The sequence below is a fragment of the Rhinoderma darwinii genome, chromosome 2, assembly GCF_050947455.1.
Source record: "Rhinoderma darwinii isolate aRhiDar2 chromosome 2, aRhiDar2.hap1, whole genome shotgun sequence".
NCBI classification, from domain to species: Eukaryota; Metazoa; Chordata; class Amphibia; order Anura; family Rhinodermatidae; genus Rhinoderma; species Rhinoderma darwinii.
The window spans coordinates 305,599,296-305,626,358 of NC_134688.1; the positions used below are offsets into that span (position 1 = coordinate 305,599,296).

Below are 27,063 nucleotides of genomic sequence, written 5' to 3' on the forward strand. Positions count from 1 at the left end.
AAAGCATTTCAACGTTATTACCACATAAAGTGAAACATGTCAGATTTGAAAAATGAGGCTCTGTCAGGAAGGTCAAAAGTGGCTAAAGAGGGAAGGGGTTAATGAGGGTTGTGTTGGGGTTGCTTTATTTCAATAAAATATTTTATCTATATCTTTGTGTTTTATTTTCAAGTTTTATTACTATCACTTTAGTAATGGCCGCTGTCTGAGTGACAAGGTCCATTACTAAGGGGAGGCTTAGTGTTAGCCGGTACAGAGGCTAACACTAAATACCATTATTACCCCGGTACCCACCACCACCAGGGGTGCCGGGAAGAGCTGGGTACGATCCAGTACCCGACCATCTGTTGTGATGGTCGGGCTCTGGGGCGGCCGCAGGCTGGTATTATGAGGCTGGGAAGGGCCAAAAACAGTGGACCTTCCCACCCTTGTAATGCTAGGCTGCTGCTGCTGTGTTGTATCTGGCTGGTTATAAAAATGGGGGGGACCCCACGTCATTTTTTTTAAATTATTTTTATTAAAAAGACATGGGGTTCCACCCAATTTATCATAACCAGCCACAAAGAACACAGTGTTATTAGCCTGGGAATGGACAAAACCAGTGGCCCCTCCCACCCGTGTAATGGCAGACTGCTGCGGCCTTGTATATGGCTGGTTATTAAAAATGTGGGGGACCCAACGTCTATTGTTATATTTTTTAAAAAAAACACGTGGGGGTCCCCCACATTTTTATAACCAGCCCGATACAACACAGCAGCAGCAGCCTAGCATTACAAGGGTGGGAAGGTCCACTGTTTTTGGCCCTTCCCAGCCTCATAATACCAGCCTACGGCCGCCCCAGAGCCCGACCATCACAACAGATGGTCGGGTACTGGATCGTACCAAGCTCTTCCCGGCACCCCTGGTGGTGGTGGGTACCGGGGTAATAATGGGTGGTTAGTGCTAGCCTCTGCACCGGCTAACACTAAGTACCGCCTTTATAATGGACGCTGTCAATCAGCCAACTACCATTATGTAGGCACTAATAAAGTTTGAAAAAAAAACACAAAGACAATTTTTTTTTATTGAAATAAGAAATCCCCAACAAAACCCTCGTTTTATTAAAATTTTCAAAAAACGTAGATCTACGCAGTAGTCCAACGAATCGAAGACGTAGTCCAATTGGTACATCAAAATCTGCAACAACATAAAAAAAAAGTTATCAATGTGAACAATACCGATACTTATACTCACCTACACACACACACAAACAACCACACACAAACATATACACAAACACATATAAACACACACCCATATATTACACAAACACACACACACACAAACATATACACAAACACACACATATACACACAAACACATGTACACAAACACCCATATATACACAAACATATACACAAACACACACATATACACAAACACACACACATATACACAAACACATATACACAAACACACACATATACACAAACACCCATATATATATACACACAAACATATACACATGCACAAACACACCCATATATACACAAACACACACACATAAACTCCAAAAAACACACATATACACACAAACCTATACACAAACACATGTACACAAACACACAAATATACATATACAAAAATACACAAACATATACACACAAACATATACACAAACACACCCATATATATACACACACACACATAAACACAAACACATATACACACACAAACACACGTACACAAACACACCCAAATATACACACATACACAAACACACACACACAAACATATACACAAACACACCCATATATACACAAACACGCCCATATATACACAAACACACACATATATACACAAACACACACACATATACACAAACACACACGTATACAAAAACACACATACACACAAACCTATACACATATGCACAAACACACCCATATATACACAAACACACACATATACACACAAACATATACACATATACACACAAACATATGTACACAAACACACCCATATATACACAAACACAAACCCACACGTATACAAAAACCCACACACACAAACATATACACACACATATATACACACACACACACACAAACACATGTACACAAACACACCCAAATATACACAAACACACATACACAAACACATACACAAACACACCCATATATACACAAACACACCCATATATACACAAACACATATACACAAACACACACACAAACATACACACAAACCTATACACATATGCACAAACACACCCATATATACAAACACACACATATACACACAAACATATACACACAAACATATGTACACAAACACACCCATATATACACAAACACAAACCCACACATACAAAAACACACACACACAAACATATACACACAAACATATACACAAACACACCCATATACACACACACACAAACACACACACACACATATACACAAAAATATACACAAATACACCCATATATACACTCACACATAAACACACACACACAGAAACACATATACACAAACACACCCATATATACACAGACACACACACACACACACACACACACACACAAACATATACCCACTTACCCTTAGCGGAGCGCAGACTTCTCCTTGCGACGGGTGCCTTCCACTGCATCTTCTGCGCATGCGCCGAGATGCGCGTTCACAAGCAAATGACATCCTCTGCTCAGGGCGCAGAGGATGTCATTACGCATGCGCGGCCACCGCTAAAGGTAAATAGCGGTGGCCGGGAACCTAGGCAACGAGCAGGATACAAAGAGGGACCGACCGCAACTTCAATCAACGATATCATGAAAACGACATCGCTGGACGACGGACAGGTAATTAGAATTCTTCTTATTTTTACATGGGAGAGCTTTATAGCTCCATTTATCAACTTGGGACAACCCCTTTAATTTTATTTTATTTAGATAATTAATAAAATTAAAAAAAGAACCTTTATTTTTTAGGTAGATAGATACATAGATTAGACAGACAGATAGATATGAGATACATATCAGATATAGGACAGATTGATAGATATCTAATAGATAGACAGCTTGATAGATATATTTGTTAGATATATTACATAGATAGATTGATATCTTAGATAGATAGATAGATAGATAGATAGATAGATAGATAGATAGATGAGATAGATAGTACTATCGTAATAATTTTATTGAAAAACGAACTATCTCCCTGCAGGATAGGATAGGGAGAAGTTACATTACAACGAGGAGAATTGTAGGGGACGCAAGTTGGGTCGGGTTTTTGCCAAAATTTTGGGGGGGGGGGGGGTGATGGTGTAAAATGAGGGCGTGGGGAAACAGGGCTTTACAGAGTGGTGTGGGGCAGGGGGTTGCAAAGAGGGGTGGCATTGTTGCGGCGTGAGGGGTATTATGAACTGATCAAGAGGGATGCAGTCAGGGGCGGCTCAAAATTTCTGTTGGCCCTTGGGCAACAGAAGCTTAGAGGGCACCTTTGCGGTGCAACTCGAGCGGCGGCAGTATTGTCAGCGATCATTACCATGCATATTGGTTGCAAAAATATTATCCTTACATATATATATATATCAGTGTATTTCACAAAGAGATTGGATCTATGGGACACAAAGGAGTCTGCATGACGGACACGCCTATGGAAGACACCGCCCCTCCAATGCAAGAGGAGTGTACAGAAGAACTTACAGCTGAGTAGAGCCAATGGGGCTTAAGCACGTCCCACCTTCCTACAGAGAAGATCTCTTTGTGTTCTTTGTTCAAATAAAGTTAGTTCACTTCCTACTGAACTGAGGGAAAGATGTCTACCAACATTTGTCTGTGTGGTGTACTTTTTCCCATGAATGCATTCAGCTTTCAATTTACAGAGGTGGTTATTCGGTGTGAGATAACAGGGAGAAGGGAGCTACCCTGACAGTATAAAGGCAGAAACATAATGGCAGAAGGACGTAACCATGGATAACTTACCATTCAGATGTACAGTGAAGGAAATAAGTATTTTAATCCCTTGCTGATTATGTAAGTTTGCCCACTGTCAAAGACATGAACAGTCTAGAATTTTTAGGCTAGGTTAATTTTACCAGTGAGAGATAGATTATATATATATATAAAAAAAAAAAAAAGAAAATCACAGTCAAAATTATATATATTTATTTACATTGTGCACAGAGAAATAAATATTTGATCCCTTTGGCAAACAAGACTTAATACTTGGTGGCAAAACCCTTGTTGGCAAGCACAGCAGTCAGACTTTTTTTGGAGTTGATGATGAGGTTTGCACACATGTTAGATGAAATTTTGGCCAACTCCTCTTTGCAGATCATCTGTAAATCATTAAGATTTCGAGGCTGTCGCTTGGCAACTCGGATCTTCAGTTCCCTCCATAAGTTTTCGATGGGATTAAGGTCTGGAGACTGGCTAGGTCACTCCATGACTTTAATGTGCTTCTTTTTGAGCCACTGCCTTTGTTGCCTTGGCTGTATGTTTCGGGTCATTGTCGTGCTGGAAGACCCAGCCACGAGCCATTTTTAATGTCCTGGTGGAGGGAAGGAGGTTGTCACTCAGGATTTGACGGTACATGGCTCCATCAATTCTCCCATTGATGCGGTGAAGTAGTCCTGTGCCCTTAGCAGAGAAACACCCCCAAAACATAATGTTTCCACCTCCATGCTTGACAGTGGGGACGGTGTTCTTTGGGTCATAGGCAGCATTTCTCTTCCTCCAAACACGGCGAGTTGAGTTAATGCCAAAGAGCTCAATTTTAGTCTCATCTGACCACAGCACCTTCTCCCAATCACTCTCAGAATCATCCAGATGTTCATTTGCAAACTTCAGACAGGCCTGCACATGTGCCTTCTTGAGCAGGGGGACCTTGCGGGCACTGCAGGATTTAAATCCATTACGGCGTAATGTGTTACCAATGGTTTTCTTGGTGACTGTGGTCCCAGCTGCCTTGAGATCATTAACAAGTTCCCCCCGTGTAGTTTTCGGCTGAGCTCTCACCTTCCTCAGGATCAAGGATACCCCACGAGGTGAGATTTTGCATGGAGCCCCAGATCGATGTCGATTGACAGTCATTTTGTATGTCTTCCATTTTCTTACTATTGCACCAACAGTTGTTTCCTTCTCACCCAGCGTCTTACTTATGGTTTTGTAGCCCATTCCAGCCTTGTGCAGGTCTATGATCTTGTCCCTGACATCCTTAGAAAGCTCTTTGGTCTTGCCCATGTTGTAGAGGTTAGAGTCAGACTGATTAATTGAGTCTGTGGACAGGAGTCTTTTATACAGGTGACCATTTAAGACAGCTGTCTTTAATGCAGGCACCAAGTTGATTTGGAGCGTGTAAGGGTATGTGCACACACACTAATTACGTCCGTAATTGACGGACGTATTTCGGCCGCAGGTACCGGACCGAACTCAGTGCAGGGAGCCGGGCTCCTAGCATCATAGTTATATACGCTGCTAAGAGTCCCTGCCTCTCTGCAGGACAACTGTCCCGTACTGTAATCATGTTTTCAGTACGGGACAGCAGTTCCACGGAGAGGCAGGGACTCCTAGCATCGTACATAAGTATGATGCTAGGAGCCTGGCTCCCTGCACTGTGTTCGGTCCGGGACTTGCGGCCGAAATACGTCCGTCAATTACGGACGTAATTAGTGTGTGTGCACATACCCTAACTGGTCTGGAGGAGGCTGAACTCTTAATGGTTGTAGGGGATCAAATACTTATTTCTCTGTGCGCAATGCAAATAAATATATATAATTTTGACTATGTGATTTTGTTTTTCTTTTATATAATCTATCTCTCACTGGTAAAATTAACCTAGCCTAAAAATTCTAGACTATTCCTGTCTTTGACAGTGGGGAAACTTACAAAATCAGCAAGGGATCAAATACTTATTTCCTTCACTGTAAGTCATGGGCCAAATATCTAGTTTCTGCAATGTGTGAATCTTGATGTAGCTGTTACACGCAGGTTGTGATTTCTTGAAGTCCTGGCATCTGTAGGCTTCAATATTTCAGTACCTGTCGGAATTAGAGGTAAAAGTTACGTTAATAAACTGCCTCTAGCAATACCACCTACAATGGCCCACAAAAGGTCACGAACCACCCCAAAAAATTTTAGGCCAAGCTTTCAACTCCCTACACAGTAATACCTCCCTATGCAGACAGTATCACACATGATACTTAGATACATGGCCCAGCAGACAGTATCACACATGGTAGACGTATATACAGGGCCACGGCAGTAAGTACCCTTGTACTAACATATGCCCACCCCCCAAAAAAATGTGTATGTATGTATATATATATATATATATATATATAAAAATAATGTGTATATATCTATGTGTGTATGAGACAGCATACCTCTAGCACTCTGACCCTATACCTATGGATAGGATTACATACAGTGGCTCAGGAGAAAGGATCACACATGATATGCTTAGATACAGGGCCAAGCTCAATGACATTGCGGCTCCAGTGCTGGACCCAGTAAAGGTAAGATAAAAACTGTTTTTTCCTTTTTTTTTTTAAGTTACAAAGATGTATTTTTATTTTTCTACAGGTTCGGTTGTTGGACTACGTTGGATTCGAGGACTACTTAGATGACGCCGCTTTCTTCTTGTATTGGGGGTGCTTTATTTCAATAAAATTTTGTGTCTATATCTTTGTATTTTCTTTGAAAGTTTTATTCCTACCACTTTAGTAATGGACACTGACTGATTGACAACGTCCATTACTAAGGCGGTACTTAGTGTTACCTGGTGCAGAGGCTAAGACTAACCCCCATTATTACCCCGGTACCCACCGCCAACAGTGTTGTTGGGACGAGATGCGTACGATGCAGTACCCAACCATCTGTAAAGATGGTCGGGAACTAGGGCCGGCCGCAGGCTGGTATTCTTAGACTGGGAAAAGAAAAAAACAGTGGCACTTATCACCCTTGTAATTCTAGATTGCTGCTGCAGTGTTGTATGTGGCTGGTTATGATAAATTGGGTGGAACCCCACGTCTTTTTAAAAAAATATTTAAAAATAATTAAATAAATAATAAAAAAAAATGACGTGGGGTCCCCCCCATTTTTCATAACCAGTCAGATACAACACAGCAGCATCATCAGCAGCCTAGCATTACAAGGGTGGGAAGGGCCACTGTTTTTGGCCCTTTTCCAGCCTCATAGTATAGGCCTGCGGCCGTCCCAGTGCCCCACCATCACAACAGATGGTCGGGTACGGGATCGTACCTGGCTCTTCCCGACACCCCTGGTGGTGGTGGGTACTGGGGTAATAATGGGGGTTGGTGTTAGCCTCTGCACTGGATAACACTAAGCCCCGCCTTAGTTATGGACGTTGTCAATCAGGTAGTAATAAAAGTTTAAAAGAAAAGACAAATATATAGATAAAATATTTTATTGAAATAAAGCACCCCCAACACAACCCTTATTAACCATTTTATTGTAGAAAGAAAAGAGCCGTCATCAAAGTAGTTTACTCGAAACCGATGTAGTCCAACGACCAAACCTGTAAAAAAAACACAAACAAAAAAAAAAGTGAATAAAACATGTCGTAGGCTTAGATTCAGGCCCAAGTGTGATACTGACTGTTATACCATGTGTAGAAGCCTACCACAAACATACATGCATACATACAAACATGCATACATACAAACATGCATACATACAGACATGCATACATACAAACATACAAACATACATACAAACATACATACATACATACATACATACATACAAACATACATACATACATGACCCCATATAGTACTTAGTCTGTTGTCTATGCTCCCAGGTTTGGTGACTTCACTCCCATGAAAAGAAAAAAAAACTTCACATAAGACGTTCCCACGAAGATCTGAACGGTCCCATCACTTTTCTTCTTACTGCTACTCTGTGCCGCTCCCATTCACAATAACAAAGCGGTGGGTGCATATGACGTAATCACGTGAGCGTGATATGATTACATCATCTGCGCCACAACGCATTGTTACTGTGAATGCTAGTGGCGCCAAGTAGCAGTAAGATGGAAAGTGACGGGACCGTCTAGATCTTCGTAGGAACGTCTTTTTTTAATCTTTTGTGTGGTTCGCCGGGTGCTGATGCAGGATCGGTGCGGCGACTAAACATATTACATGGAGGAGGGCAGCTAGCTAGAGGGGGAGAAGTGGCTTTCCGCAACGGGGTGAAGAGTGTTTCAGAGAAGGGTTGCGTGCTGTTGAAATTCACAGTGTGTTCGTCACAACCAGGCTTACCATGCCTGGTTGAGACATTCTCCCGATGTTGCTAGAACTACAGTATCTAGCAATGTCGGGAGCGCACACACTGCAGAGCGGCTTTATTGACATCAAGCCGCTCACGCCCCTTTTAATAAAGTATAACCAGCACTAGCCGAGTTATCAAGTGTAAAAAAAAAGTAGTTAGGGAATTAATTTTTGAAAATTTTTAACAGCAAATGTTTTTTTTATTTCATTTCAGCTTAGAATGTCAAAAAAATTTTTTGGGACTCAACGTGGGAATAACCCTTTAAATACTGAATGGATCGAACAAATTTCACAAGAAAACAATCTCAGAATCGCTTGGATAGGTAAAAACATTACAAAGTTACTACCACATAAAGTAAGACATGTCAGATTTGAAAAAAAAGTCTCTGTCAGGAAGCTAAAAAGTGGCTGCAGCGGGAAGTGGTTAAAATAAACATAACATAACTATTGTCCTCACCCACCCAGCATCTCTCCACTCTGCCAGGAAATTGCACATGAGTAGTCCACTAGTGGTCGCTCACATATCACTGATACCCTATTAGTAGTGATTAGCGCCAGGCTATTGTTTCAGTCATTCTGTGTTGGGGTATGTTCACACGGCTTGAATACAGCTCCGTAATTTTCAGCCATTGAGGGTATGTTCACACGGCCCATTTTCAGCCGTTTTTCAGGCCATAAACGCCCGGAAAAACGGTTATAAATACGGAGGCTAGACGCCTCCAAACATCTGCCCATTGATTTCAATGGGAAAAACGGCGTTTCGTTCCAACGGGGCATTTTTTTTTACGCGGCCATTTATAAAAACGTCCCGTAAAAAAGAAGTGCATGTCACTTCTTGAGTTTTTCATTGTCTCAATAGAAAAACAGCTCCAAAAACGGCCGTAAAAAACGCATCAAAAAACACCTGATGAATAAAAAACGGCTGTAAATCAGAGGCTGTTTTCCCTTGAAAACAGCTCTGTAATTTACAGCCATTTTTAGTTTGCCGTATGAACATACCCTTGGAGTTACGGTATGTTCACATGCACAATTAAAAATGGCTGAAAATTACGGAGATGTTTTCAAGGGCAAATAGCATCTGATTTCAAGGCGTTTTTGAAGCTGAAAATGAAGCTTCTTTTGAGGCTTTTTTTAAGGCGTTTTTTTTAGGTGTTTTTCAGGGTATGTTCACACAGACTATTTTCAGCCGTTTTTCGGGCAATAAACGCCCAAAACAACGGCTAAAAATGCGGGTGAACACCCCCAAACATCTGCCCATTGATTTTAATGGGAAAAACGGCGTTCCGTTCCCACGGGGCATTTTTTACGCGGCTGTTTTTAAACACATATTCCATAGCACAGGAGAATAATTACACATCTGTTTCTATGGAATATATGTTCATTCCACTATAAACTACACATAGATCTTATTCATTCCAGGTCTATAAAGCACATGAATTTCCAAAGGCGTCTGTTTATATAGAATATAATCAGGAAATAAAATCTGTTCATGCCATGTCTACCAAACATAAATTCATTATGCCCTTTTTTATATTTTCTTTCCATTAGTAATAATGTTCATTCTTTTTAATATTTCCCTCCCTATAGTGCCCACAGTAGAAGGAAAGAAAACAAATTTTATTTTCCTGTCCCGTTGCCATGCCTTCCTCCAACGACGTCAGTCCTCCTCCATCGGAATGATGCAGCGGCGTGATGACGTCATTGTGCCGACTGCATCATCACTAAAGCGCCAAATGGCGAGGCATCATGTACCTCGCCAGGGCAGCACTAGTCAACTCAATTTTATCCACGTCCTAAGGACGTGGATACAATTGAGTGCAGGGGACCGGACCGGTTCCAGCTTCAAGCGTTTCTGTGAACCGGCTGTCATTTTAACAACCGGTTCGGGAGAACCGTGGCAAACCGGCCGTATCCCACCCCTGACCAGACCCAACAATGCAGACGAGCTGAAGGCCGCTATCAAAGCAGCCTGGGCTTCCATAACACCTCAGCAGTGCCACAGGCTGATCGCCTCCCTGCCACGCCGCATTGATGCAGTAATTCATGCAGAGTCGGAGCCCCGACCAAGTATTGAGGGCAGATACTGGACATACTTTTCGGTGGGCCTACATTTCGGTATTAAAAATCATTTTTGAAATTGGGCTTATATAATATTCTAATTTTCTGAGACACTAAATTTGGGGTTTTCATTAACTGTTAGCCATAATCATCAACATTAAAAGAAAAATATGCTGGAAATAGATTACTCTGTGTGTAATGAATCTATATAATATATGAGTTTCACCTTTTGAATTGAATTACTGAAATAAATTCACTTTTTGATGATATTCTAATTAATTGAGAAGGACTAGTATGTATAGTTCACACTCTGACATACAGCCATGCAGGTAAAATATACATCCATTACAATATCAGATACATAAAAGGAACCACGAGAAGCCGATTCATCTAATCATACACATAAATTGTAGGTTGTATGGACAGTGACGTCAGAGGCTCCTCCAAGAGCGACATTCCCAGCCAGAGCGTTTCCGCCGCTTTGGCTGGGGATTCCGGCATCTCAAAGCCCCTAATGTCACTCTCCATACATGGAGAGTGATGTCAGGGGTATCACATTGTGTTGGCAACATAATGTTTGTGCCACTTTACATAGTAGGTACAGCGTATGGCATATTTTCAGGGTGCACAACCCGGTGTGGTATTATATTCGCAGGGCACAATGTGTGGTGTTATTATGTTCAGGGAGCACAGTGTGGTATCGTTATATTCAGGAGACACAGTGTGGTATCATTTTCTTGATGGGCACAGAGTGTGGTATTGTTATATTCAGGAGGGCACATTGTGTGGTATAATTATACTTAGGGGGCACAGTGTGCAGTGTAATTGTATTCAGGAGGCGCAGTGTGTGGTGAAGTTATACTCGCGGTACAGTGTGTGGTGTAATTATATTCAGGAGGGCACATTGTGTGGTATAATTATACTTAGGGGGCACAGTGTGCAGTGTAATTGTATTCAGGAGGCGCAGTGTGTGGTGAAGTTATACTCGCGGTACAGTGTGTGGTGTAATTATATTCAGGAGGGCACAGCGTGCGTTACTATGACGAGTTTGTGTTAATATAGGGGATGAGGATGTGCAGAAAATGCGAGGAGCCAATGACATCTGGGTGGCAAACTCTGCAGTGACGAGTCGAGTCCAGATATCATCATGGCGGTCTGTGCCGAATGGAGAAGAAAAGGGAAGAGGACGACTTCATCCAGAGAAGACGTCACCTGTGAATGTAAGGGTATGTTCACACGGCCTATTTACGGACGTAAATCGGGCGTTTTTGCCCCGAATTACGCCCGAAAATAGCGCCTCAATAGCGCTGACAAACATCTGCCCATTGAAAGCAATGGGCAGACGTTTGTCTGTTCACACGAGGCGTATATTTACGCGCCGCTGTCAAATGACGGCGCGTAAATAGACGCCCGCGTAGAAGAAGTGACCTGTCACTTCTTTGGCCGTAATTGGAGCCGCTATTCATTGACTCCGATGAATAGCAGCGCTAATTACGGCCGTAATTGACGCGGCGTTCAAGCGCCTGCACATGCCGGTACGGCTGAAATTACGGGGATGTTTTCAGGCTGAAACATCCCCGTAATTTCAGCCGTTACGGACCCCCGCCGTGTGAACATACCCTAAATGTTTTTTTTTTGCTTCTTGTTTTGTTCATATATCTGCGTCAGGGGCTCTGTTAAGAGCATGCAATGCTATTTTGTCCAGCAATATGACGGAAACCATGACATAAAACCTGACGGAATCCATTAACTTCAAATGATTCTGTTGGGCGCTGTTGGAGTCTGTCATGTGACAGATGACAGAACATAAAAATGGAAATATTGACGCAAGTGTGAACAGGGCCTTATTTGAATAGATATTTAGGCTCCATATTGTTGTATAGTATATTTGGATTCATTTTCCGCAGCCCTCAGGGACCCCACATGCACATCTTTGTCAGCCTAGTAGCTTGAACCTGTGAAATCTGAATCCAACCCCACCCGCATTTGATCTATTGGGAACATTGTGCTGCATATAAAAATGCAACACAATGACTCTCTACGGTCTACTGGTATTTGCCGCGTAGCCTACCCTTTCTATAACACATCTGGCCCTTATAGTTAGATTTTATACCGTCACATACTGGATGGCACCTCTATCTGGGGCAACGTCACTCCCGCCACCGAGCGACCAGCAATAAGCCCCGCCCCCTGCCGCTTATTGGCTGCCGTTTGTGACATAGTCTTCCGGGTACAAAGGCACGGGCTGAGAGGAGAGCTGAGTGTGGGTGAGGCTGCCGTGACTGCATGCTTTGTGTCCTTATGCCATTGCTGTTGTGTTTCCTCCATGATGTTTATATTTGTGATGCTTTGTTTCCGGACTGACGGACCTTCACGACTCTAGTTCTCGGTTTCTGACATTTATCAGTCATGTCGAATTCTTGCTGTCCATTGCTGCTTGCCTTTCTCCCTCTGCTGGCCTGGCCCCTAAATGTTTGTGTTTTATTGTCTCCCCATCAGAAGGGTCGTGCTGTGGAAATAGACCTGCTTTGAGAGAGATATATATATATATATATATATTTTTTTTTTTTAATTCTACTGGGAAGGAGGGATCCTGTAAAGAATTGTCTGCTTTCCAGAAAGTCCCATAAACCATAGGATGTGTAATGTCAACCAAGTTATATGGGATCTTCTCGTTTCTACCTGCACTTTGACCAATGTCATAAAATTACTAGCACACTTAGTAAACCTGTCATACTGATCACCGTAAAGATCTCCTCTACCATTGTTTATGCAGCCAATATGGCGCTGTGCACTTATACATGGATTTCCTAGCTCTGGCGTACACCTATAGCTGCTTAAAGAGGCTCTGTCACCAGGTTATAAGTGCCCTATCTCCTACCTAATCTGATCAGCGCTGTAATGTAAAACCATAGTGTAAATGTTAATAAGTTGACCTGCGGTGCGAAATTAAATTCCGAGGCATGTCCCTTTATGCTGCTGCATTTTTTTTGTTGTGGTTTTCCCCACTGAATTCAATGGGGATGCAACACCCGCAACTGAAAGTCAAGTGTTGCAACTTAGATTACGTCGCAATTCTGCATAAAAAAAAATACCCAGAACGCACTTTTTCCTGCAGCACGGCCTCCTGGGATGACATTTCATTCCATGTGACTGCTGCAGCCAATCACGTGGCCTGCAACGTCATTGGAGGGGGTAAGTATGAGCGCTTTTTTACACAGCGGAAATTCCGTCCGAAAAACCGCACCACAGTGCGCTTGCTCTGCTGTAAGTCCCACAGAAACATTACCGAAGTGTCGGGATTGTGAATAGACATCCTGTTCTGGCTGGAAGGAATGTCTATTCACTGTTTGAACACTTTAGTAATGTTAATATGTCAGTATAAGACAGCACATAGTGATCTAGCAGGATCCCTATGCGCTGAGGAAATGAATGGAGAGGAGTGCATGACGCTGATTGGTCACTCCTCTGTACAACGGCCACTTGGTCTAAAGTAAAAACACGCCCACTTAAGTTATTATCATAAAGTGAAAATAGCTAATAACGTGGTAAAAATAGATAGTTTTTCTAAATAAAAAGCACTGCTGTCACCTACATTACTGCGCCCATCTCCTTATGTAGGCGATAGGGCACTTATAATGTGGTGACAGAGCCTCTTTAAAAATGATAGTTTTTCAAAATAAATACCACTGCTGTTCTCTACATTACAGCGCTGATCAGATTATGTAGGAGATAGGGCATTTATAATCTGGTGACAGAGCCTCTGTACGGTCATGAACTTGAACATTTTACATGCTAATGGAGGCCTGTAGAGTCTGAGATGTAGCTCTTGAGCATTGCACGGTCTGACCTTGGGTTGAATTTGCTGGATGTCCATCCACTCTTGGGAAGATTGTCAACTGCCTTGAATGTTTTCCACTTGTGAATAATCTTTCTCACTGTAGAATAATGGACTTAAATTGTTTGGAAATGGTCTTACAACCCTTCCCTGAATGATGGGCAGCAACAATTTCTTCTCCAAGACCATTGTCTTTCCTTCTTGGCATTGTGTGAACACACGCCTGAATTCTCCAGACCGGCGATCTGCCAAAACGTCTGCTTTTATAGAGGTGGTCACACTTACTGATGATCATTTAATTAACTGGCTGCTACTTACTGCTTCCATAGGAATTAAGAGGGTAAGGCTGGGTTCACACAACCTATTTTCAGACGTAAACGAGGCGTATTATGCCTCGTTTTACGTCTGAAAATAGGGCTACAATACGTCGGCAAACATCTGCCCATTCATCTGAATGGGTTTGCCGACGTACTGTGCAGATGACCTGTCATTTATGCGTCGTCGTTTGATAGCTGTCAAACGACGACGCGTAAAAATACAGCCTCGTCAAAAGAAGTGCAGGACACTTCTTTCAGACGTAATTTGAGCCATTCTTCATTGAACTCAATGAAGAGCAGCTCAAAATTTACGGCTGTCAGAGAAGCCTCGCAAAATGCGAGGAGGAGCATTTACGTCTGAAACGAGGCAGCTGTTTTCTCCTGAAAACAGTCTGTCTTTTCAGCCGTAAAAGCCTGCTATCGTGTGCACATACCCTAAGGGTGTACTTAGTTTTTCAACACATGGCTTTTCCATTTTGGCCTAGTTTTTGTTAAATAATGAGATGCTGTAATTTGTCATGTGAGAAACTCAACCGAGAAACTAATTTTAAGACCTAGATATAATTGAATTTTGGCTAATAATGGCAACCTCTCTAACCCCTTCCGACGTTTGATGTACAGTCATGCCATATCCGGGGAGGGTGAGTACAGAGTGGGTTTACGGGCTGAACTCTCAGCAGGTGTTGGCTGTATGTTACAGCCAACCCCTCACCGCAACTGCCGGGATCGGAGATAACTCCAATGCGTGCGTTTAGCCACTTAGATTCCATGTTCAATAGCGTCTGTGGCATCTAAGTCGATGGAAAGAAGGGGACACCCCCTCTGTCATGCCATCAACTGCCTCACAACGTGATGGTAGGGTGCCAATGGTTGTTATAAAGCCCCAGGTTTGGGGCTACCATCTTTGTGCTCCTATTAAGCTGTGCCAGAGGCAGGGCTTAATAGGAGATGGTAAAAAACACGACATTCTACAATACATTAGTATTGCAGTATATTATGGAAGCGATCCAAGGATCGCTTGTTCAATTCCCCTAGTGCGACTATTAAAAAAAAAAAAAATGTAAAATCAGTTAGGCCCCATGCACACGAACGTAAAAACGCCCGTAATCACGGGCCGTAATTACGGGCCCATAGAATTCTATTGGCCACGGGTATCTCCCCGTATGCTTACGAGAAGGTGCCCGTGCCGTTGAAAAATATAGAACTTGTCCTATTTCAGGCCGTAATTACGGCACGGGCAGGCCCATAGAATTCTATGGGGCTCCCGTAATTACGGGTGACTACGTGTGTGCACCCGTAATTACGGGAGGGTTGCTAGGCGACGTCAGGGGATAGTCCCTGTCCAGGGTGCTGAAAGAGTTAAACGATCGGCAGTAACTCTTTCAGCACCCTGGACAGTGACTTCCGATCACAATATAGATCAGCGTGTAAAAAAAATAAATAGAAGTTCATCCTTACCCAGAACTCCCTGCTCCTTCCTCCAGTCCGGCCTCCCGGGATGACGTTTCAGCCCATGTGACCGCTGCAGCCAATCACGGGCTGTAGCGGTCAGATGGACTGCCGCGTCATCCAGGGAGGTCGGGCTGGATGTCGAAAGAGGGACGCATCACCAAGACAACGGCCGGGTAAGTATGAATTTCTTTTACTTTTTACTACGGAAAGGGCTGCCCCTTCTCTTTATACTGCACTGATAGAGAGAAGGGGCTGCCGATTAGTGCAGTGCAATTTTTGCAGCGAAAACGTGCCCGTAAATACGGGTGGAATACTGGTGACACCGGACCCGTATTTACGGGCACGGGTCCGTAAATACTGGTGCAATACGGGTCGAACACGTGTGACCAAGGACCCGTATTTATGCCAGTATTTACGGGAGGAAAAAAATAAGTTTGTGTGCATGAGGCCTTAAATTAAGTTTATATAAAAAAAAAATATAAGTTTAACCCCTTGGAGTCACAACCAGTTTTGGCCTAGTGGTCACAGCCTATTTTTTTTTCAAATCTGACGTGTCATTTTATGTGGTAATAACTTGGTAATGCTTTTAACTTATCCAAGCGATTCTGAGTGTTTTCTCCTGACATACTGTACTTTATGTTAGAGAAAAAATGTAAATGATAAATTCAATATTTATTTGTGAAAAACACCAAAATGTTTCCAAAATTTGGAAAAATTAGCATTTTTCTAAATTTAAATGTATCTGCTTGTAAGACAGATAGTAATACCACACAAAATAGTTTCGTTTTATATTTCTCTCAGGTCTACTTTACGTTTGCATTGTTTTTGAAGGTCCTTTTGTTTACCTAGGATGTTACAAGGCTTAGACTTAGAACCTTGGCAGCAATTTCTCACATTTTCAAGAAAATTTCAAAAGGCTATTTTTTCAGGGACCGGTTTAGAAGTGGCTTTGAGGGCCTTATATATTAGAAAGTCTCCATAAATCACCCAATTTTAAAAATGGCACCCCTCAAAGGATTCTAAACAGCAGGAAGTGACTTAACCATTTAGGCGTTTTACAGGAAACGGAGGTGACATTTACAAATAATTTTTTTTTAATGAAATTAATTAGTAATTTCACTGTAACACAGAAGGTTTTACCAGAGAAACGCAACTCCAATATTCCCCAGATTCTCCAGTTTTTAGAAATATCCTACGTGTGGCCCTATTGTCCTAATAGATTACAACACAGGCCTCTGAAGCAAAGGACCACCTAGTGAATTTTCAGGCCTTCCTTCTATTAGAAAATATTTTAGGCACATCATGTTTGAAAAGGTATTGTGGTGCCAAAACATAGGGAAAAACCCTCAAAGAAACCATTTTGGAAGCTACACCCCAAGGAATTAATCTAGGGGTATAGTGAGCATTTTCATCCCACAGTTTTTTGTTTTATTTTTGCTAAATTTCTTTGAATTAAGCCATAAATATGAAAATCTAAATTTTTTTTATACTGAAACATACTCTGTTTTCATTTTTACAAGGGCTAAAGGAGAAAAAAAAACAATAATTGGAAAGTAATTTCTCCTGAGCACGGCAATACCCCATATGTGGTAATAAACTGCGCTTTGGACACACGGCAGGGCTCAAAAGGGAAGGAGTGACATTTGGCTTTTGAAGGTCATGTATCCTGGAATAGGTCTTGGGTGTCATGTCACAGTTGCAAAGCCCCTGAGAGACCAAGACCGTGGAAACCCCCCAAAAGTGACCCCCGTTTTGGAAATGAAAGCACTAAAGAATTTATCGAGGGTTATAGTGAGCATTTAGACCCCACAGGTTTTTTGCTGAATTTAGTGGAAATTAATATCAACATTTTTTACACTAAAACTTTGAATTTTTCAATTTCCACAAGAATAAAGGAGAAAAAGCCCCCCAACATTTGTAAATCAATTTTTCCCGATTACGGAAATACCCCACAAGTGATCATAAACTGTTGTTTGGACACACGGCAGGGTTCAGAAAGGGAAGAGCGCTATTTGGAATACTGATTGCTGATTTGATTTTTGGGCGCCATGTTGCATTTGCAAAACCCTGACGTTCCAGAGTACAGTGGAAGCCCCTAAGAAGGCATTTATCATTTGCCTGGACAAATGACAGGGCTCAGAAGTGAAGAGCACCATGCGGATTTGAGGCCTATTTTGGTGATTTTCACAGCATTGGCCCAAAATTTCAGGGCTCTGAGGTCAAATAGTAAAACAAACCCCCAAGTAGCGACCCCTATCTTGGAAACTACACCCCGTAGGGCATATTAAGGGCTGTAGTGAGCATTTTCACCCCACTTGTTTTTTCATTATAAATGATTGCGTAGCGGATGGTGCAAAGTAAAAATTGCAATTTTCCACTGAAATTCCATTTTAGTGAACAATATGTTGTGCCCAGTTTGTGCCACTGTAGACAAATACCTCCTAAAATGTTAAGTGGGTTCGCCCGGCTATGGCGATGCCATATTTGTGGACGTAAACTTCTGTTTTGGCACACTGTAGGGCTTAGAACGAAGGGAGTGCCATTTGGCCTTTGGAGCGCAGATTTAGCATGGTAGTTTTTCTGTTTGGGGTATTGCTGGTATTTCAGTTTATAATGTGGTGGCATATGTAAGCTGTGCGGAGTACATCAGGGCGTATGTAAGTTGGGCAGAGTACATCATGGCATAAGAGGGTATAATAATGGGATAAATAATAATTCATAGATATATGGCCCGTGTCTCGCTGATAAATGGTGCCCAATTTTAGCCGCTTTTGGAACACTGCACATTTTGCGTTGCCATATTCTGAGAGCCAGAACTTTTTTTTATCTTTTTCTCTCCTGGAGCTGTGTGAGGGCTTATTTCTTGTGGGATAATCTGTCATCTTCATTGGTACCATTTTGGGGTACATGCATTTTTTTTATTTTTTTTTTATTACATTCTTTTGGCAAGCAAGGTGACCAAAAACAATCAATTCTGACGTTTTTTTTGTTTTTGTTTTACAGTATTCACCGTGCGCTATAAATTACATTCTACTTTTTTCTGCCGGTTGGTACGATTACGGTGATACCATATGTATATATTTTTTTTAATATATATATTTACAGCATTTGCACAATAAAAAATAGAATTTTTCATAAAACAGCTGTGTAAGGGACGGGTTGTAGTTTTTATTGGTACTATTTTTGGGAACATTCGGCTTTTTGATCATTTTTTATTCCATGTTTTGTGAGGGGTGGGGACCAAAAAAAAGCGATTCTGGCTGTGTTTTTTTTTTTTTTTATTTATTTTATTTGCGATGTTCACTGTGCGGGAAAAATAAGATTATAGTTTTACAGTGTGGTGTTATAGGTAAGAGAATCAAAAGTAGGTTACTAGGAGGTAATTTCATAACTCCCTCTGACACAGAAGATACATCTGATTTGCATAGGAAATGCAGATCTTTGGCCATCAAAGGATGTCCACTGTCTGACAAATGTTTAATTGGCTCTTTCCTCACCAAGGTGCGAGATGTGCTGATTAAGGATTTGTCACTAGGGCTGACCAAACATCCTGACCAAACATCTAAAGCTATGCAAATGGATGCCTGTGGTGTGTCTGTCTGTGGACCAGGAGAAACATGGGAGAATGGCATGGTGTTCAAAGAAAGTATGATACATCAAGGCAAACCCCGTCATAATTTATATTTGTAATGACGCACATAGCTAGTTATGATCAGGGAAAATAGCCCTCATATATATGTCAAATTCAGATCCCTACACTCAGAGGAACTACCTGGGATTGGCTATTGGCTAAAAACATGGGCCTATTATAGTGGTGTTTGATATGCCCTGGTTGGTAAATGTCTGCACAGGTGAATGCAGGTAATATTATATTTCTAGAGGATTCCTGCAAGGACACATGATCACTTTTATGTTTCTCTATAGAAATACAACTGTGTAATGGGAGGAGTACCCTTCATTATCATATGAACAGCCTCCTCTCAGTGACATCACCAGCCAGTGAACTGGAGGGAAAAAACTGGGTTTAAAATGCCATGAGGAGTGAGGGTCAGTGTCAGTTGTTGGGGATCCATATCTCGGTTGGAGTGACTGCCCATATTTTCAGCTGTCCCCACAGCCAGGATATCGCCGCTGTACATCAGTAAGGTTTTGTTCTGTTTCTTTTATCCCTTTTATTTTCATAAACTGTTTGATTGCATTGTAACTGTATGTATATTTTTTATCTTTTATTCTGACAACTATTTTATGTATTGCACTGCACTATTGTGTATTAAATCTGAAATATTTATAAGTCTCTTCCTTGTAGTCTTACAGAACTTAATCTTCCGAAGGTGAGGAACGTTACCTGTATTTTATGTTCAATTTAGATAACCTGTGTTATAGGAACTGGTGTTAAGGGAACATAGAGACTTAGGCCCCTATTGCCTAGATAAGTATAGGTGGTGGTAGCATACTGTGGTATAAATTATTGGGGTGTTGGAAACTACGGGAGTAATTTAGCATAATCCTGTCATCTAGAGTAGGTGGGCGTGGATTTATGAGGTAAATTAATAAACTCAGTAGTGTAGTTCACCCCTGTGAGGTGACCTGAGATCGGCGATCGTCACATACAGTTTGAGCCGTTACAGACACGCTGATACCAAATATGTGTACTTTTTTAAACGGTTTCATTTTTTCCCCTATAATATAAGGACTTCTAGGAAAAAAGGCAGTGTTTGTTTTTTTTTTAACTCGAAACTTTTATGTTTACATTTTTATTCAACATTTTAATTTACTTTTTTTTTTGTCCCACTAGGGGACTTGAATACCTGCACCTCTGATCTTTACTCTTATGCCTTATTCACACGACAGGGTCCCGCCCGAGTGTCGGCCGATAAAATCGGCCGGTTTGCGTTAGTTTTGCATCCATTCCGGGCCGGGCAGATCTGGACAGTGACATCAGGGGCAACTCCTGAAGGGGAATCCCCATGTGGCCAGTGATTCCACTTCAGGAAAAGCGCCTGTCGTCTGTGTCCATATATGCCTGGTGTGGAATCCCCGGTCACAGAGTGTTCGGGGATTCCGCTTCAGGAGTTTCCCCTGATGTCACTGCCCAGATATGGACAGAGACATCAAGCGCTCTGTCCAGGAGCGGAATCCCCGAACACACGGGGATTCTGTTCCTTCAGGGAACTAAAGTGGGGCTAGCACATAGCAGTGCAGGGAGATACCTCCCAGCTCTGCTATAGTGGCGTCGCTACAGCAGTAGCAGCAGCTGCTAGCGGCGCCATCAGCCATGGACGCCGGGCCAGGGCGCTTTTAAAACAAGCAGGGGAAGGGAGCCAGCGCAGTGCTCCCTTCCACCTGCTGTACATCCCGGCCCTGCCACACAGTGTATAAACTTACCTCCAGCGTACAGCCATTCGTCCAAATGGCATAAACTCCTCCTCCTCACATGCACTCTGCGCTGTGAGGAGGGAGCGAGCGACTGAATACATGGCCATCACTCGGGACACATTCCGGTGATGGCTGTGTATTACCCGGCCCCATAGACTTCTATGGGAGCCGGGCGGCCAGGTAAACGGCCGAAAATAGGGCATGTCCCATTTTTTGACGGCCAGGTTTCCCGGGCCGTCAAAAAATCGGTCGTGTAAATAGCCCCATTAGGGGTCTATTGTTCCAACTGCAGGGCTTAGGCCTCATTTACACGACAGGGTCCGAGTGTCGGCCGATAAAAACGGCTGATTTTCCCGGCCGGTTTGCATCTGTTCCGGGCCGTGTTGCAGTTTTCCCGGCGGGTTTGCATCCGTTCCGGGCCGTGTTGCCGTTTTTAATGGGCAATTTTGCATCTGTTTTTTTCCCTGTCCATTTTAAAAACCGGATGAATTTCATTTAAATTTGTTGCCACACACAGCCCCCTGGTAGGTAATGCCACCCTGCCCCCCTGTATGTAATGCCACCCTGCCCCCTGTATGTAATGCCACCCTGCCCCCTGTATGTAATGCCACCCTGCCCCCTGTATGTAATGCCACCCAGCCCCCTGTAGGTTGCACCCATCCCCCCTTCCAGGAGAAGTCACTAACGTCAATGTCCATATATGGGTAATGCCACCCAGCTCCCTGCAGGTAATGCCACACAGCCCCCCGGTAGGTTGCACCCATCCCCCCCCTTCCAGGAGAAGTCACTGACTTCAATGTCCATGTATGGACAGTGTAGTCACTGACTTCTGGAGAGGAATTCCTTGCCACAGGTCGGGGATTCCGCTTCAGAAGTGAGTGACGTCGCTGTGTCCATATATGGACAGTGTAGTCATTCACTTCTCCTGTAGCGGAATCTCGGCCGGGGATTCCAACTCCTACTGGGAGCAAAAAAAGACCCTCCTCCTCCTCCTCCTCACATGCACTCTGCACTGTGAGAAGGAGGAGGAGAGAGAGAGCGCGAGCGACGGAATACATGGCCATCACTCGGGACACATTCCGGTGATGGCCGTGTATTACCCGGCCCCATAGACTTCTATGGGGGCCGGGTAAACGGCATGTCCCATTTTGTGACGGCCAGGTTTCCCGCGCCGTCAAAAAATCGGTTGTGTAAATAGCCCCATTAGGGGTTTATTGTTCCTAATGCAGACGTGTGACTGATGATTTATGAACGGCCGTCACCCGGCCGGGAAACCCTGTCGTGTGAATAAGGGCTAATACATTGCACTACCCACATAGTGCAATGCATTAGAGCTACCAGTTATTCACGGTCAGTTAGGTCCCTCCGGGCGGGGCCTAGTGGGCTTCCACATGTTGCAGACCCACAGGCCATTGTTAGTCCTCCGGTTGCCGTAGCAACTATCAGCAACCCTGCGATCACATCGAAGAGATGCCGATCGGCTTCAAACCACCAAGATGCCGCCATCACTTTTGATCGTGGCATCTAAGCGGTTAATGGCAGGGATCGGAGCTAGCTCCATTCCCTGCCGTTACAGCATGGTGTCAGCTGTAACATACAGCTGACACCGGCAGTTGATGTCGCAGGCTCCGCTTCTGAGCCTGCGCGATCTTGTTTCCTCGGACGGAAGCCCTTTAGTCCCCACCTCAGAGTGGGACCTAACCGGCTCCCGTACTTGGCAGACAGGAGGCCATTGTTAGCTGCTTTGGCAGACCGGAGGCCTATCGGAACCCCGTGATTACATCGCTGGGTTCCGATCTGCTGGTAAAACCCTATAGATGCAGCGCTCGCTTTTGAGTGCTGCATTTAAGGGGTTAATCGGCCGGATCGGAGGCTAGCTCCAGTCCTGGCCATACAGCAGGGTGTCAGCTGTAATATACTGGCGATGGCTTCTGAGCCCGCACCATCAACATCGCGTACTATTATGTTGCTTTGCCTTAAGACATTGGGGACAGCAACGTAATAAACCTGTATTACAATAAACAAGTCGCAAGTAAACCTGTATCAGAATATGGCGACACCAACTTTTTAATTTTTTTTAGCAATTCGTTATATCTTTGCAAAAGTAGAAAAACATAAAAAACTTTATTTGGTTTTGCCATAATTCACCTGCAAAATAAAGTTCACATGTAGTTTTACCGCATGGTGAGCGAAATAAAAGCTGCATGTGGAGCGCCGTAAAAATGACTCCATAACATGCAGTCAGCATGTTAAAGAGCAGGAAAAACTGAGAAAGATTGACATCTAGTAGGAAGATAATCTAGTAGTTTTTTAACTTTTTAAACCTCTTCTCTTTTGGAGTCTGTTGGGCGGTGTCACTCAATGATTGATTTCTCATGCATTCTTCTATATGGAGGGCTGTCAATCATTGACTGAGAACCGCTTACAGACTCAGTGTAAGGCTTCATTCAGACGAACGGGAATTACGTCCGTGCAACGAGCGTGATTTTCACGAGCGTCGCACGGACCTATATTAGTCTATGGGGCCGTGCGGACATGTGCGTGATTTTTACTCAGCATGAGTCCGCTGAAAAAAAAAGTCACGACATGTCCGTTCTTTCTGCGTTTTGCGCGAATCACGCACCCATTGAAGTCAATGGGTGCGTGAAAACCATGCATGCCGCACAGAAGCACTTCCGTGCGAACTGCGTGATTCGCGCAACAGCTGTCAAAAGGATGAATGTAAACAGAAAAGCACCACGTGCTTTTCTGTTTACAAACATCCAAATGGAGTGTCATAATGATGGCGGCTGCACGAAAAGCACGCAGCCGTGCATCATATGCTGTTGCCACATGGAGCTGTTTAGTGGTTTTTGCGCACGCAAAACGGCACGCTCGTGTGAACCCAGCCTAAGTTAGGATTAAAATCCATAAATTACAAGTTAGGCTATGCTCACACTGCCATCAGAGACTCTGTTTGAAATATCCAGCAGCAGTCTTGGCAGATTTGATGAGGAGCATAATAGCGCTTTATACCCATCAAAATGACAGACACTGACAGACCTCATTGACCCCCATCTTACCTGCTGTCTGGGTTTTTCAGTAGCAGCCAAGTGCGCTTTGTTACGGTGTTTTTGGAACTCCCATAGTAGTGAAAGGAAGTTATGGAAATCACTTAATACAGCGAGCTATGCTGTTTTCGGAACTTAGGAGCTACGTAAACAGTGTAGCTTTCAGTGTTACGCTGTTTGCGGAACTATTCGCTTCTATAGGAGTTTCGGACGGTGTAGTCAAATGTGCTCGGCTGTTTCCGGAAAACTTGACCACCTCAAAAGGCAGTGAATGGAACGCAGTGGCAGAAGGTAGGATGGGAGTCAAAGGGCCTTGTTTTAGAGATAGGTACAAGCCCAGCGGGGGGAACTGCATCTATCAGACATTGGTATATCCTGTGGATATGCCATGAATGTCCAAGATGGGAATACCCCTTTAAGTTATCAGGATGTATGCTAAATAGCTTTAATATAGTTCTGAATAAGCGTATCGTAAAGGGTATTCTCAATTTAGACACTTATGGCATATCCACAGGATATGGGATGGGGCCTGCACCCATATTGCGAACGGGGCTCAGCTGACGCCCGTTTCAACTGGTCATGCGACCACGAGCTGATAGAACCCATGTCTATTAGACATGGATGGCATATGCTGTGGATACACCATAAATGTCCCTAAGTTAGGAATACCCCTAATGTGCCTTATTTAGGCCTTGTTCACACAATACAGATTGTGCGTGTATTTTTAAAGCTAAAACCATGAATCGAATCTAAACACAAGAAATGTATATAGGAAGGCCTTAAGTGTCTGCTCTTCCGGATCCGATCCTGGTTTTGGCTTTAAAAATACAGGCAAAATCTGCAACTCTGCACTGCCTGAACAAGACCTTAGGCTGCAGTCACATGGGGCAGATTTTGTTGCAGAAATCCATGAACCTGCTGCAGAAACAACCCCATTCAGACTAATAAATTGACAAAATCTGCCGCATGTGACTGCATTCTTACAACCATTTTGTTTCCCTGAAGCAAATTTGTAAAAGCCATACATTTTTTTTCAACATAACGTAACGTATTTATTTATTTATGTATTTTTTTTGCAGGCTGAGTTGCAGTTTTTAATGGCTCAATTTAATTTACCTATTAATGTACTGAATATCTTTTACAAATTATTTTTGTTTATTTTGTTTTTGTCTTTATGATGTTCTCTGAGCGGTAAAAATGACATGTTAACTTTACTCTGCAGGTCCATAAAATTAGGGTAAGTTCACAAGTAGCATAAATACTGCAGATTTTCCGCAACTTATTTTGTTGCAGAAAATCCACTTCATAATATTGTAGCAGCGTACTGGATGAGATTTGAAAAAAAATCTCATCCACACGCTGCGTAAATGATGAGCGCAAAAAGAGCCGCTCCGAAATAGCATGCAGTGCTGGTTTTTCCGCAGCGTGTCAGTTGTATTTGCGTAATTGTTGATTTATTTTTTTTTGCTGCGAGTTTTCCCCATTGAATTCAACGGGGAGGTAAAATCCGCAACAAATAGCAGATGCTGCGATTTCTGCGACCGAACAGCTGTGATTCTGCCGCAAAAATCACAACTCAGAAAAAAATCTTATACTTACACGGAATTCTGTTCTTCTTCGTTCACGCCAGCCTCCTGGGATGATGTTTCATACCATGTGACCGCTGTAGCCAATCACAGGCTGCAGCGATCACATTGGATGATACGTCATCCCAGGAGGCCGGGCTGCAGGATGGCAGAGGGTAAGGCCTCATTCACACGGCAGGGTTTCCCGGCCGGGTGCCGGCCGTTCATAAATCGGCCGGCACCCGGCTGCATTAGGAATAATAGACCCCTACTGGGGCTATTCACACGACCGATTTTTTTGACGGCCGGGAAATCCGGCTGTCAAAAAATAGGACATGCTCTATCTTCGCCCAGGTACCCGGCCGCCCGGCTCCCATAGAAGTCTATGGGGCCGGGTATTACACGGCCATCACCGGAATGTGTTCCGAGTGATGGCCGGGTTTCCCGGCGCTTGCGCTCTATCTCCTCCTCCTCACAGCGCAGAATGCATGTGAGGAGGAGGAGTTGATGCCATTCTGACGAATGGCATCGCTGTACACTGTGTGGCAGGGCCGGGGTGTACAGCAGGTGGAAGGGAGCGCTGCGCTGGCTCCCTTCCCCTGCTTGTTTTCCTGGCCCGGCGACACCTTCGATGGCGCCGCTATTAGCAGCAGCTGCTGCTGCTGCGGCTGCTACTACCGTAGCGACGCCACTATAGCAGAGCGGGGAGGTATCTTCCGGCTCTGCTATGTGCTAGCCGCACTTTAGCTCCTTGAAGGAGCGGAATCCCCGTGTTTTCGGGGATTCCGCTCCTGGACAGAGCGCTTGATGTCTCTGTCCATATCTGGGCAGTGACATCAGGGGAAACTCCTGAAGCGGAATCCCCGAACACATGGGGATTCCCCTTCAGGAGTTGCCGCTGATGTCACTGTCCGGATCTGCCTGGCCCGGCACGGATGCAAAACTTTATGCAAACCGGCCGAGCAGAATGGCCGATTTTACCGGCCGGCACTCGGGCTCGGGAACGACCCGTTCGTGTGAATCCCGCCTAAGTGTATGGTAATAGTACATGGCTTAGGATAAGGGTATGTTTACCCGGCCTATTTTCGGGCCGTAAACACCCGAAAAACGCCCAAAAAATCGGAAGCAGAACG

The 27,063-nt window shown here is 43.5% G+C and overlaps 1 protein-coding gene across 2 annotated transcripts in view; it reads left to right on the plus strand.

Moving 5' to 3' along the window:
- Positions 1-12,503: 12,503 nt before the first annotated feature.
- The window catches only part of SMIM29 (small integral membrane protein 29), a 36,458-nt gene continuing 21,898 nt past the window's right edge, over positions 12,504-27,063 (plus strand). Inside the window, exon 1 of one of the 2 annotated variants that reach the window (XM_075850620.1) lies at positions 12,504-12,599. The gene's annotated coding sequence lies outside the window, so the exon portion shown is untranslated. The remainder of the gene's footprint in view (positions 12,600-27,063) is intronic. The other variant, XM_075850621.1, reaches the window with a different exon arrangement.